The sequence below is a fragment of the Protomyctophum bolini genome (assembly GCF_963924005.1).
Source record: "Protomyctophum bolini genome assembly, chromosome: 14".
Lineage (NCBI taxonomy): Eukaryota > Metazoa > Chordata > Actinopteri > Myctophiformes > Myctophidae > Protomyctophum > Protomyctophum bolini.
In genome coordinates, this window is record NC_137875.1 from 10,512,956 (window position 1) to 10,527,325 (window position 14,370).

At 40.1% G+C, this 14,370-nt stretch overlaps 1 protein-coding gene across 1 annotated transcript in view; it reads right to left on the reverse strand.

Annotated features, from left to right (window-relative positions):
* sgms1a (sphingomyelin synthase 1a) overlaps positions 1–14,370 on the reverse strand; it is a 44,513-nt gene that overhangs the window by 28,981 nt on the left and 1,162 nt on the right. The gene's annotated exons all lie outside the window — the stretch shown is intronic.

Genomic DNA, 14,370 nt, shown 5'->3' on the forward strand with positions numbered 1-14,370 from the left:
GGGATTTACCCGTAATTCCTGAATAAATATTTGAAGTTGAAGTTTTTCAGGATTTTGAAGGTGTTTTTAGAATCTGCCTTATGTCTACGGGTTTATATAGCTGCACACAAACACACAAACACACACACACACACACACACACACACACACACACACACACACACACACACACACACACACACACACACACACACACACACACACACACACACACACACACACACACACACACACACACACGGGCTATTTGAAAATAGATGATCTACAAGCTCACAGTGGGTTGCGAAGCCTGGCACAAAATATTTTCAGATGATGGGTCTGTGGTCAAATACAAATTAATCTGGGGGTCAACATGAAAACGCTTGAGATCCACTGCACTGCAGAACATATACAAAATCCGACACTAAGGCTAACCTCAGTGGTTTGGTGAACATCCTGTGGAAATGTAGTCAACATGATACTCTCCCAATGGCAGGAAATGAACTAGATTTTCATTGACGTTACTGGAACTGTACAAATACAAATCTTAAAATGGTGCAACTCAGAAAGGTTTTACATGAGACAAAAGGTCTGAATATCTACAAATGTCTATTTATACCTACAACTAACGTTTGTATGCTGCTACCGTTTGATTTATTTTATTCCCTTATTATTAGTCTTGTTAATTAGGTTTTAATTATGCTGATGCAATGACTAAAAAATACCAGCAGCTAAAACCGAAAGTAAGCATGATTGTAAACTCATGACCCCAATAAGTACCGTCTTCTGGAGCAAAACAAATCACACACAGTGAATCAGTGGTAGTCTGGCTAATAAGCCAGACCGAATCAGCCGTTGGCAAAAAAGAATTGCCTGCCGTGTGATATTAGTCTGGCTTATTAGCCAGGCTAAATCAGTGGCACAACACACAAACAGCAGCATGCAGTGGATACAAAGATAATGGGGGCTACAAATATTATACAAACAGCATTATGAAAAGTATATATTATACAAACAGCATTATGAAAAGTATATATTATACAAACAGCATTATGAAAAGCATAATTTGCTCAAAGTCCGGAGATGGCTGTGCTTGTGGTTCGGTCCTGGTCCTATCTTCAAATAATTGGTCCTCCCTAATGCTCATTATATTATTATGGTAGACTGTGGTCAGTTTCTGATCGGCCTACCAGTGACATGATTGTTAGGGCAGGGTTTTTGTTTCAAACAAGCTTTATATTTTACTTTGTATTAGCCTGCAGTTTGAATTAAGCTTGAATTCTCCATCGATGTCACTGGTTGGTGTGGGTGCAGTACTTAGACAGTATTTGGTTTAGACTAGTCATTGGTTAGACCAGTCATTAGTCCTACAACTACAATCTATCTCAAACCCTCACCCTAACCCTAACCTCCCACTGGGCAGCACACCTAAACCTAACCTTAACCCATGTCTAACCAATGACTAGTCTAAACTAAGTATGCACCCTGTAGGCGTAGGTTTCTATTGAGGACCAATTATATGAAGATAGGTTTAATAAAACATTTTCCTTAACTCCATTATTAATAGTTATTTTACTACGTTTACTATTCTGTAACTGGCCTGCAGTGATTCATTACTGCTGCCACCAACGACTGAATTCCCCCTGCAGGAATCAATAATGGTCCATGACCATAAATCTGCAGAATACAATCAAAAGCCAAATTCTGACAAAAAAAAAATCTTATTTTTTTTTACCAAATATGTTGACACATGCACACCAATTATACATGTACATTTTATGCTGGCGACAACTGTTTAGGTAGCTTAACACACCAACCGAGTACAGGGCAGGCCTAAATACAGTCTGCTTCCCAAAGTCTGGATTGGGACCCATTTGTGGAAGACAAAACTAAAATAGGTTTTACTCTCATGTACCTGCACACAAGATGTAACAATAAAGTACAACCTTGAACCTTGATTTGTGGGTTGTTATATTATTATGATTTAAAAAATGTCCACTACTTTTAAGCTCCATTTTGAAAATGGCAGATCTACCGTAGGCATGTAGATCTGTTAATCTTTTCTTAAAGGTTTTTCACATTTTGAAACATTTGAGTACTTTTGCTTTGATAAATGTGAGTATATTTTGAGTACAACTGACACTGGCCACTATGTCTAATATGTTCAGAAGCCAGCATCAGTGTTGATTTTGACTAAAGTTTCATTTAATTGTAGTCATCTGAAATGTTTTAGTTTTAGTCTCGTTTCTTAGTCCACTGCATCTACAATTTTGTCGACTAAAGACTAAAATGTATTTTGGTAGGCCTGGAATGGATGGCGTCATCGGGTTTGATTCTACACATTGTATGCTGAAAATAGCTCACAAGCTCACTGTAGATCTGCTATTGTCAAAGCGCAACACCCGAGTGCAACCAAACATGAAATGACTTGTCTTTTAGTTCTACTGGATCTCTTCTCCATTAGTTAGACTTAGTTTTAGTCATCATATCTTAGATTAATTTACAATTTGAGAGTTAGTTAATTTACAATTTGAGAGTTAGTAGACAAAGTTAGTAGACAAACGTTTTTTTGTCATAGTTTTAGTCGACAAACTCAACACTGGCCAGCATAGGACAGGCTGTCTTTTGTTTTGTTGTTCCCCAAAACAGTTTTTGTTTTCGGGGAAAGACACTGGACTGAGAGATGCTTTAGCTGCAGACAGAATAGAAATGCTTGGAATGTGCAGCACGTCACTGATTATATTGCTTGTGTTTTGACAGAGAGGACCAAAAGGTACTGGCCTATGAACATGAGCACTGTCACTTTGTTTTGAACTTTCTTGACACATCTGTGCTGCGTACTCTATTTTTTTTTTAAACAAGATTACTGTACTTTCCAGCCTTGTTGTTTGTGTTACACTTCCCCACTGGCTGAGAGCCAACTTTGCATCGTCTCTGTCGGGCGGAAACCTCTTCTCTCCACATTTTTTGCCAGGTGAAAACCTGGCATACAAGAGCTCATGAAATATAAGCGACCTAGTCATGATTGGCTGCCCCCCTACGCCAATGGGAGTCTGACCCCCGCCACCTAAGCCAATGGGAGTCTGAACCACTCGTGTATAGCCAATCGCGTAGTAGCGACCTAGTCACGATTGGCTGCCTCCTAAGCAATGACACACGCCGCACCGCAGAAGTCTGCACCCACCACACTCTGCAAGCTTGTCCATCTGCTACTTTATTGTATTTTTGAACAGTTTGGGACATGTGAGGTTTCCACCTGACAGGTGAAAATGTGTTAAAGACTAGGGCCATATGACCATACAGTACATACTGTACATTGTGGTTTATTTTTACAGTAAGCATATTGTTCTGTGCAAGTTGTTTTTGACCTGGATTGTTTGGCCTTCACAACACACCACACGATCATCTGGGAGAGAAGGTTCAAATGATAGGCCTACTGTTTGCCAGCAGAGTGTTAGCTTACGGTTCAGTCTGATTTCAGGAATTAGATCATATGTTGCGTTCACAAGGGCAGATTAAACAATGCAGTCTACCATTCATTGTCAATGGAAGCCAGCGACATGACATTGCAAAGACGCAATGATGCATGTTGTAGCTGCTTAGGGTTAATGTATACTATTACTGAGCCATGGGCTCAGAGAGTTACAAACTGCGAGGCTTTGGTTTCCAGCATCTTATCTTGAAGACATAGCAATATAGGATATGAAAATGTTTCTGGATGTCTTGTTAAACTCTGTTTGATAAGGCCATGTTAAAACCTTTGTAGAAATGTGTAGTTAGTTAGTTATACGAGTTGTAACTGGCAGTGCACATATTTACGTGTTTGAACTGCATGTAAGCTGTGCGACTAAAGTAAAATAAGCAATTGAGGTCATTTATAAAAGTGCCAGATGATGTCATCTGTGCAAACAGCCGACAGAGATCGAGTTGACAGAACGATGTGGCTTTTCAGAGTTATTCAGGGTCAAATAACTGCAGTTCTGTTGACATGAAGCCCTTTTCTTCGCAGGTTTGCATCTTCTGCATGAGACAACTAATGATGGTAACAGCTTGTGACACCATTAACCCCAACCAGTATTATAGTTCCTCAATAAAAGATTAAAACCGTCTCCTCCATTCATTCACACAGTGTTACTACATGACTGCCCCAGCCGTGCACACGCACACGCACACACAGGAAAAGAGACATGGATACACATTGTTTGATGTCGGATATGAAAAGGGCCATGCCTGTTTGTTAAGGGAGTGATACGGCATGAATCTGTATAAAAATCTTCATATAGATGCAGCCTAGATTTGATCTACATAATGGCATTTTCAAAGTTCACAACCTGTGCAACGATGTGTGCAGGGAGAGGGGGTTAAAATAAAAGTATCCCTGATCACCGAGTTCAGTTTAGGGCTCAGATGAGATAGGGCTGCCTGAAAATATACCAAATCAATGTGATGATTTGATTGGCTGATGTATGCTGCTAAGAACGCCCCTCACTTCACACGAGTGTGATTTTTATTCGATTCGATTATTAGATTGTGCTGGTCGCCACCATCTGAATAGTTCTGGGTTGCTAGGAGATAGAGTAAACAGGAAATAACCAGAAGTCAAAAGTCAGCCCTCTCTCCACCTCCAGCAGAACAGATTCTTTTTTAAATCCATTTATCTCAAAGTTTGAAATAATGGTGATATTGAATGATTAGGTGTCATATGGCCCTGTCCTAGTACTGTACTCGATAACAGCAGCAGAGTACATTCATTCATGTTTCACTTTCACAAAAGGACACTAATCATTCATCATTCATCATTAGCTGCAGTGGTTCTCAAAGTGGGGTCTGGGGACCCCAGGTGGTCGTTGAATGGGGTTCCAGTGGAACCAGCAAAATATGTTAATACATCACACTCAGGCCCCTTCTCCACCTAAATAACTTTGGTTCTAGAACTGGTTTCATTCTTTATGATGGTTTATATCACATCTGCATCTTCCAATCTGAATAGTGACACTGTGCTCACTGTGGGTGCCACTTCAGTGGAAGAAGAAATATTTTTGGTTCCAGTTCCGAACCAACTTTCAGGGCAGGGAAAAACAAAATAGACGCGAAAAAGGAACGGAACGGGTTCAACCCCGGGAAGGGGCCTCAGTTTGACCCATTAAGACCTGAGGCAAATTCTACAAATGTCTTCTAAATCAGTAGTTCACTAACATTTTTGTACCAAGGAGGACCCCCAAATTGAATTGAATATTTGGCCGCGGACCCCCCATCTGAAAAGGTTTTGTACCCCAGAAGACACACTGTGAGTTGGTTTCTGCTATTTTTTAGCACCACTCTTCTAAACCACTGTTCTAAATCCTAAGATTTTTCTGAAAAACGTATGTGAAATGTAAATTTATGTACCGGTAAACATTTTGTAACACATTTTCACCCGCACACCCTCCGCCAACCTAGTCCCCATATATGGGGGACATGGGGAGAGCAACAGACTTGAACTCTTCCTTCATGCCCGAGTGTCCAAGTTGCTCCTGACACCTGACAGGGGGAGTTTCCCTGGTTGGACTTAGCATGTGGAAGGAACATGTTATTCCAACCAGTTCCTTTTTCCTCCATCAGGCGCCCCAGCTGGCCAGGGGGAGGCATTTTAGAGAACAGGATTACTGCATTTTTTGTGAGGGTAGCTCTAGGGGACACAGGGGGGAACATGCAAACTCCACACAGAAGGGCCCTTTCGCCAACCCCACCTCGGGTATGGGCACTACTGACACGGAGGAGGAAACACGCCGCCAGCACCCACAGTGTCCCGAGCGGGAATTGAACCCAGGTCCTTCTAGCTGTGAGGCGACATTACTACCAACTGTGCCACCTGCCCCCTAACCACCTAACCAATAACCACTTTTAACCATGTTTTATACTTCGATTATACTTTGGCTATTCAAAAATAACCGATCTAACAGGCTGAAATCCTTTTGTGGCCCATGGCCAATTGCAGAATCAATTTGACATGATGAAAACTTTGAAAAGCCTAAGAACGAAGCAGTGCAGCATGCTGCATGTTGCATAACGGCGTCTGCCTGATTAGCGATATCAGAAGCACTTCACTGACCTCAGGGGAAGGAACATCACCACACGTAATCTTGGCCGACAACCAGACAAAAGTTCAACATGATAGAAGAATAGCACAGGAACAGACACGTGGGACAGCAGTGTTGATTTCGTTGACGACTAAAACTATGGCGAAAAATGTTCGCCGAATAGCTTTTTGCACTGACAAACTAAATAAAAACTAAGCTATGATGACTAAAACCAAAAACTAAATATAGTAATATACTGACTAAAATGTCAGGAAGGGACTAGTGGAGAAGAGATCCAGTATAACTAAAATACAAGTCATTGTATGCTTGGTTGCATGCTGAAAATAGCCATTTTCAGCATGCAATGTGTAAAATCAGCCATTGCGAGGTTTGCGACAACATCAAGGCCCGCCGAAATACATTTTTGTCGACTAAATCAACTGTAGATTTAGCCGACTAAAAACGGTAGGATATTTTAGTTGAACATAGTTGACTAAATCTAAATGGAATTGTACTCAAAAGACTATGACTTAAACTAAATCAAAATTTGCTCTCAAAATCAACAATTCAACACTACTGACAGTGACAGGCTACTACTGTTATCAACCAATTGCACCATGTTCAAGTGGCTTGGCTTGTGGCTCTTTTCCACCACAAGAGCCAAGTAAACCGTGCTGTGCCATTTCAAGTATTTCACAGGTTCTGGATTTCGTCTCTGTCGGGTGGAAACCTCATGTTACTTTTCAGGGTTCAAATTAGAAAAGTAGCAGATCCCCAAAAAGCTTGAAACGCATGCTACGCAGGGCGTTTTATTAGCAAAATGGATGATTCTTCTGATTATAATGCAAACATGTAAACAAAAACATCACTGAACTTCAGGTTCTGGAAGGTTATAGGTTCTGGAAGGTCCTGGGTTACCCTGCATAGTCTAACGCCAAAACCACACCAATGGGTCACCATGAAACTCCTTGCAACCAAATAGTTGCGAGTAGACACATGTAGTAGACACATGTAGACGCAAGCAACCATTGAATTGAACCAATTGAATCACTTGGGTCGACTTGGGTTTGAGCCATCAATCCTCATATCAAGGAAAAGTAACTGGCAGGAGTCTGTGACAAACTGGTGTACCAAATGCACAAATTGGCCCCATCTTACCTAATATTATTTAATAATTTGAAAAGTAAAAGTTTTAAAATAGTTAAAAAAGGCTTTTGTTTTGAATGTTTTTCAAAGGTTAGGGATAAGGCATAAGACTCCAACATCGCAAAGTGCCCTAACACACCACAATTGTGGGTCTGGTCTCGTTGTAAGCTTGCCATTTTCCGTGCAAGACACCAGCAAGCTCTTACACTACCAAGTATAAATCAGGCTTTACTGTTGCATTACACACTCCCTAGATCATCGCCATTAGTTTATTACACAGCTTTGTAGTATGCTTGATTGTTAACGGTCATTAAAAAAAGGCATGCTGCAGTCTGTTACTAGTTGATAACAGACGGCTGTTTTCTATAAGAGACTGCTGCTCTGCCTGTTTACTCTGTGTGATAGGAGGCTCCTCCGCTGTGTTGCCAGAGTTTGTGGCAGAAATAAGTGACAAGGTCTATGAAGAAAAGAAAAGAAAAAGAAGCCACTCCATAAATGAACTATTTCAATCTAATATTAGTCATCTATTTGAAAGTAGCCGATCTGATACATATATATATATATATATATATATATATATTATTATATATATATATATATATATATATATATATATATATATATATATATATATATATATATATATTATTATATATATATTATTATATATTATTATATATATATATATATATTTTTTTTTTTTTCTTTAACACAAATCTGGTATGGGGATCCCTGGCAGAAAATATTTTCAGATGGGGTCCGCAGAGAAATGCATGGCGGTCCTTGACACACTAGGAAGCAAGCCCAAATAAGCAACTACACCAACCACCAATATTTACAAGCAACTTTACAGAAAAATAAGTCCAAAGTCACTTATAATAACCCGACATGGCAACACTGCTCCTCCACTTCACCTTGTCAGGGGGGTTGGGGGGTTTCCTCCCCAAAGACTGCCTCACCATACATTATCCCTTGTGTAAACATGCCATGTTGATTACCAGTCAGAGCTAGGTATGTTTTCAACATTTCAAATGGGGTTGTTTGTCACCAAGGTTGCCATGATGCTTAATTGCTTATAGTAAGTGACTTTGGGCTTGTTTTTCTGTAAAGTTGCTTGTAAATATTGGTACTTTGCGGGTTGCAATTTTGTCTTGTTTTCAAAGAACTTATTTGCTTGCTTATTTCTCTGGCAAAATGTGGCGGCAGTCACTCACTCATACAACTAGTACAACCAGTGAAATGTTGATCCACATTTTATTAGTAGCTGGTGGGGAAATTCGTTTACAAAAGTTCATAATAAACAAAGACATGTTATGGTATGCCGCTTATGCCCCCCCACCTCTTACTGTACCGAGACAAATACAATAATAAATGAAACGTGGCTTCAAAAACGAAAATTGAACCTAACCACTGTGTGTGTGTGTGTGTGTGTGTGTGTGTGTGTGTGTGTGTGTGTGTGTGTGTGTGTGTGTGTGTGTGTAGTGTACATGTGTGTACAGTTACACCCTAGAATATACACAAAAAGTAAAACTAGCAGAAATAGAGAGTGAATAATTTAGTAACTGGAATATAGAATACCGTATACACAGTGCAAAGTAAAAATATGTGCCAAGGAAAATATGTACAGGCCATGTGTCCTCAAAAAGAAAGAGACTATGTGTATGTATGTGTATTGGTTTAGAGAGGGATAAAACGGAAGGCACAAATCATAAGGTCTCTCTGCCTAATAGTGGAACACGTCTAGGCTCTGGAGAGCAGAGCTGAATAGCACAACAACTCTGCTTGGCTGGCAGGTGCTGTGTGCTAATGAGAATCACACCTGTGGCCTCATGAGCCAGTGATTAGCATGTTAGTCATGACCTCCCCCCCAAGGACCAGGCCTTCATGCCTGCCTGTTCTAAAGTTATGTACAGCGCACAAATGAGAAATGTATACTTCAGAGTAGGGCTGGGCAATTAGCTGAAACAATATAGCAAATCTGTCATTTAGAACCCATAAATCAGAGATTCTAAAAGGTCCGGGGACCCCCAGGGGTTCTTGAGGGGGTTCCAGGGGGTCCCGCCCCCAAGATGTGTCAGCATCAGAATCATTTGTACCCCTTTATCCATATTGTGCAAGTTGGCTATTCAAAAACAGCAGATTGCGAAAATAGTCACTCTACAAACGCAATAGCATGTAGATCTGCTTAATTCTAGAGATGCACTGATGTGACATTTCAGGCCAATACATTACTGATGCCAACATTGCTGTTATGGTCAATAAACCATATTTACCAATGTCAAATATCTGTAGAAAGGTAAAACTCTTGGAACATTGTTATAAAGATAGACATCTGTCTTTTGAACAACTGTTTTTTTCTGTTTTTTACAACTAAGGGATTACCTTAGAAGGATGTTAGGGCCGGAGATGACTTTACCTGTGTTTAGTGATGTGGAGAATTTATTACATAATGATCAAGGTTCATACGGATTCATTTTTATTATGTACTCTCAGAAATGAACAGTTGTGTTCCTCTTGAGAAGATTACTTATATTTTGAGAAATTCTAAAGGGTTTGAAACATTTTTGAAGATTTGGCAACCTTATTTGAATTATATGGAAACTTTGTCCTTACCTATAGAATTGTTATACTGTAGCTATCTTAGTCTGGATCGATTGCTTCTCTGTATAGTAGATTTGTCTCTTCTTGGTTTTTTTTTGGTTTTTTTCACGTTTTTTGTATAATATTATTATTGTTATTATGCTTTAACTGTGTTGTCTTCTATGTATGTGGGTTTGTATGTGGGGAGAGGGGAGGGCTGTGGACGGGTGTTCTGTGTATTTTGTGAAATTTTTAAAATAAAAACAAAATATTCAACAACAACAAAAAAATCTGTAGAAAAACAAGTTCAAAAGGTTGTCCTTTCTGATGAAAAGGAACAAACACTGAATTTGAAAAAGCAAATGCCTCTGCCAAGACTAGGAAGAGGCATGTTGACATTTTGGCCCAGTATCCCAACAGAAACAGCTTGAAAATGTTATTATTTTCTTTTTTTTTAAAGAACAGATTGAGTCGGCAGCCTTCATCATAATCATCACAAAAGGCTTTTTCAGCGTCACATAAACATATATATATATATATATAAGCTAAAACCAATATATTATTTTGATATAGAGTTGGCTGGTACAGATACGATTTTAAAGAATCATTCATCAATCGAAATTGAGGAAAAACTTTAAGATAATCCTGATAGATAGCTTCAGCCAGCTCTGTTTTAAAGTTATGTGCAGCAGACACAGTATTGAATTGTTCTTCAGAGAGCCGACACAGAAGGTTAGCACATTTGCAACATTGCTACTTCCAACAGCTTTCTTTAGTTGTGAAAGTTGCATTCAAATCCTGAATTAGTATTACTCTAGGCCTACACCACTGTGTACACTGAAACCAACCTTAATATAGCATCCTTGTGGCTTTCCACTATTTACATATCTAGGTCAAGTTAAAATGAGAGCATAATATTAACTATAGGTGTCTCCTTCCAAACAAAAGGCACGTTCATTTAGACTGCTCTCTAGAGTTGTTGTAGGGCTTGGCAATAACCGAAACTTATTTGCCATGTTTTACTATTTTAAAACATTTTAGAATTTCAAGAAGGAGGGTTTACTCATTTAAGCCCTGCATTATACTTAATTAGTTGTCCAATAGTGGCGTGCAAAAACATTGATTTGCGCCACAGAGAAAATTCTTCATCAAATGTCTTCATCGTTATGCAAACCCACAGATAGATGATGATAAAAAGGTGAGTATGTGAATACCAGTGATAAGTAGGCCTATCATTTCAGGATATGTTTACTAATAAATTACATTGTTTCGGTACTTTTAAACTTTTAGCATTCCTACTTTCTCTAGTGTTAACTCTAAACAACTATACTCTCTCTCTCTCAATTCAATGCAATTTAAATGAAGGTGAAGTAAAACTAAAATGCACTAAATTGCGGCGAGTTGGTAAACTGGCGAGTTCTCCGGATACCGTCCAGACAGGGCGATCCCCACCTCAGGTGTGAATGAGGCAAGCTTGAGTAGTGTCACTGTCAAATCCTCAGGGTTCATTTCCTGCACAGCAACATCCTCTCTGATAATGTATGTATTTGTAACCAAATTACCTTTTTACAGTTCCACACAGTCCCTGCCCACCAACACAGAGGTTGTGTGGGTACTTTGAATCCACCGTGGTGCATCCAGCTTTGTCAGGCATTATCTATGCAAACACCATTGCCACCATATATAATAAATAACAAATAATATTATAATTATTATGGCCAAAACCGGTTTACTTTTGAGGAAATGGAAAGAAATGACCTGTGTTCCAATGGATTTCAACAATGGAGTATTTTTTTTGTCACATGCTCTTGTTAATAATTTGCATTGCATAAAACCCATAGACACTCGTTTTCAAAATAGCAAAAGTAGTCGCTCTAAAAGCTCACAGCGCGATGCATTGCGACTACGTGTGTCAAAGTTCTTGCAGGATGAAGTACAAGGTTTCAGCCCGATAGCAACGATATGCTGCTCTACAGTATAACTACCATCAACATACTTTTGGTGATCTAACAGAGAAACTTGAGCACAGATACTCATTGTTTAACTGCAATAAAATTGCCTGAGTGAAATCCAGTAAAGCCTGATGTATTTATTCATTCAACCATGAAACCCAGTACAGCCCAGGTATTTGAAAACTGGCATTTAGGCTAATGATTAAACGGCCTTATTCTTGAAACCTACAAAGTAGGCTACATTGAGGGCTGGTAGCCTAAATTTACTAAACACACAGTTGAAGGCCAAGGGAAACTGGGGCATCATGTGAGTGGCAGCAGTACTTCATGTGTTTCCAATTATGGACTTGCAAGACTAAAAGCCGTTTTATCCTGGCCTTTCAAAGACCTGGGACAGAATTAGGTTAGTTAATTCAACTCAACTCATGTTGTTCATGTCAAGGAACTCCAAATTGATGATATGCACCCTGTCGGCCTGTCCCTAACCCTAAAGCCCAAATCACACCAATGGGTCGAGACGCAACGCAGCAGTTTTCATCGCCGCGATGTGATATGTCCTGTTGCACATCACCGCATGATGGTGCATGTCATGGTGGCACACTCCCGGTGCCCTAGGCGGTCGCGTCGTTTGCGTTGGGCTGGCACTGTGGTTGCTTGCACCGTCCTACATGAGTCTACTCGCAACCGTTTGGTAGCAAGGAGTTGCATGGTGGTGACCCATTGGTGTGGTTTGGGCTTATCCGCACACAAAACCATGTTGTCGGACTAATGCGCCGTCTGATCCACTCAATCATGTTGTGCCAAGGACATCCAGAAGCAAAGATTTCAGTTAAATAAGACCCGAGGTCGATTCTACAAATGCCGTCTGAATGAGAATCAGTAGTTCTCACAATTGATTATTTATTTATTTATTTAATAGCAAATGTACAAGCAGCACTAAGTGACGTGCTGTGAGCTTGTCTATCTGCTATTTTTTAATATCCCATGCTAAAATCGAAAATGACACAGATGCTAATAATGTAAAATGCTGGTAATGTAAAACTTGACGTACTGTATATATGCCTGATCAACAAACTTCTACATTACAGTAAACATTTATACAAAACGGGCTTTTTTTTCATGAAGAAGTAGATTAGCCAGAGCTAGTGTGTGATAATGTTTTTTTGGGGAGGTGGAGGTGGAGGGGTTGACAGACAGACAGATGGGACAGTTGTGCTTGGGCCAGGCACAAGCTGGGATTCAGCCCTAGCAGCAGCTAGCTAGGCCTGAATCCCAGCTCTGTCTACAGCAAAGCCATTGTCTCACACGGGTACAAAAAACACTGACTTCACTTGTCTTGTCAGAGATGAGCCCTTTTTGCTTGTTCATAGTCCGACATGCTTGGCATTGGCAATGAAGCCTTGCTCTGCCAACTGAACTGGAACCGCTGACAACAATAAAATCTATTCACGGCATTAACATTTTGGCCCCTTGACACCGGCGCAACGCAATTACGCCCAACTGTGTCAGCGCAAGTCACTTCCTCATAGGCCTACAGCATTTCCAGTATATTTGGATTACTGTCTTTTGAACCATGTACATGGATCAGTCTCGTCCATTAAGTGCACACTAGGAGACAGTATCCTATATCTAAACACACTAGATAGATAGATAGATAGATAGATAGATAGATAGATAGATAGATAGATAGATAGAGTTTAGTGCCTCATAGGCTAGAATACAAAACTATAGGATCGAAGGCAAATCAAGAACCTAGCGTCAAAACAATTACATATTTAACCTAAGCATCTGTTTAAAATAGCATGCCATCGTTCTAAATTACATTCTTAATATTGTGGTCAAGAAAACAAAACCCAAGTATCACTGCAGATCGATAAGACAGATATGCGTGTGTATATTTTGATAATCAGGTCACCCTCTCTGTTCTGAGCTCCACAGCAAATAAAGGCAAGGCACTAGGCTTATAGAATGTAACATTAGCCCCCAGAAGGCTTACGATTTAAAGACACTCGATATACAGGTAGGTATGTTCAATGTTTACATTCTAAAGGACTCAGAGAGGTGAGCGAGCTCCTCCACAAGTTGCCCATGACTTTCACCCAGTGCAAGTACAGCCACACACACACACACACACACACACACACACACAGTGCAAGTGCAGCCACACACACACACACACACACACACACACACCCCCCCCCCCCCCCACACACACACACACGTCATTGTGTGAAATAGCGTTATGTCAACTGACAACACGGGCCAGTTGATTGATGCTTACATTAGAATATACATCACACACACACACACACACGGCCCTCCTCAGCTCAGCATTGAGCAAGCAGAGCAGCGTTGCATTGTATGGGCTGGCTGTGCCTGGGCTTAAAGAGCTTATAGCCTAAAAATAGACAAGCATTGAGCAAGCTGGCGTCTTCCAAGTCAATTCCTAACGGTGCTAGCTTATACAGAACGTAATATTTCTGCTCTTCAGCCTCTGCTTGGCTTAGTTTATGGACAAAATAACACTGTAAACCCCCAATGTTTTGATGTTACACACACTAACACATGTCAACGGTTGTCCAGTGGGGTGATTAAAAGGGAGCTAGCTTGGCTTGGTCAATAATATATATAGTATTAGGTTCCAAACGGAGCTA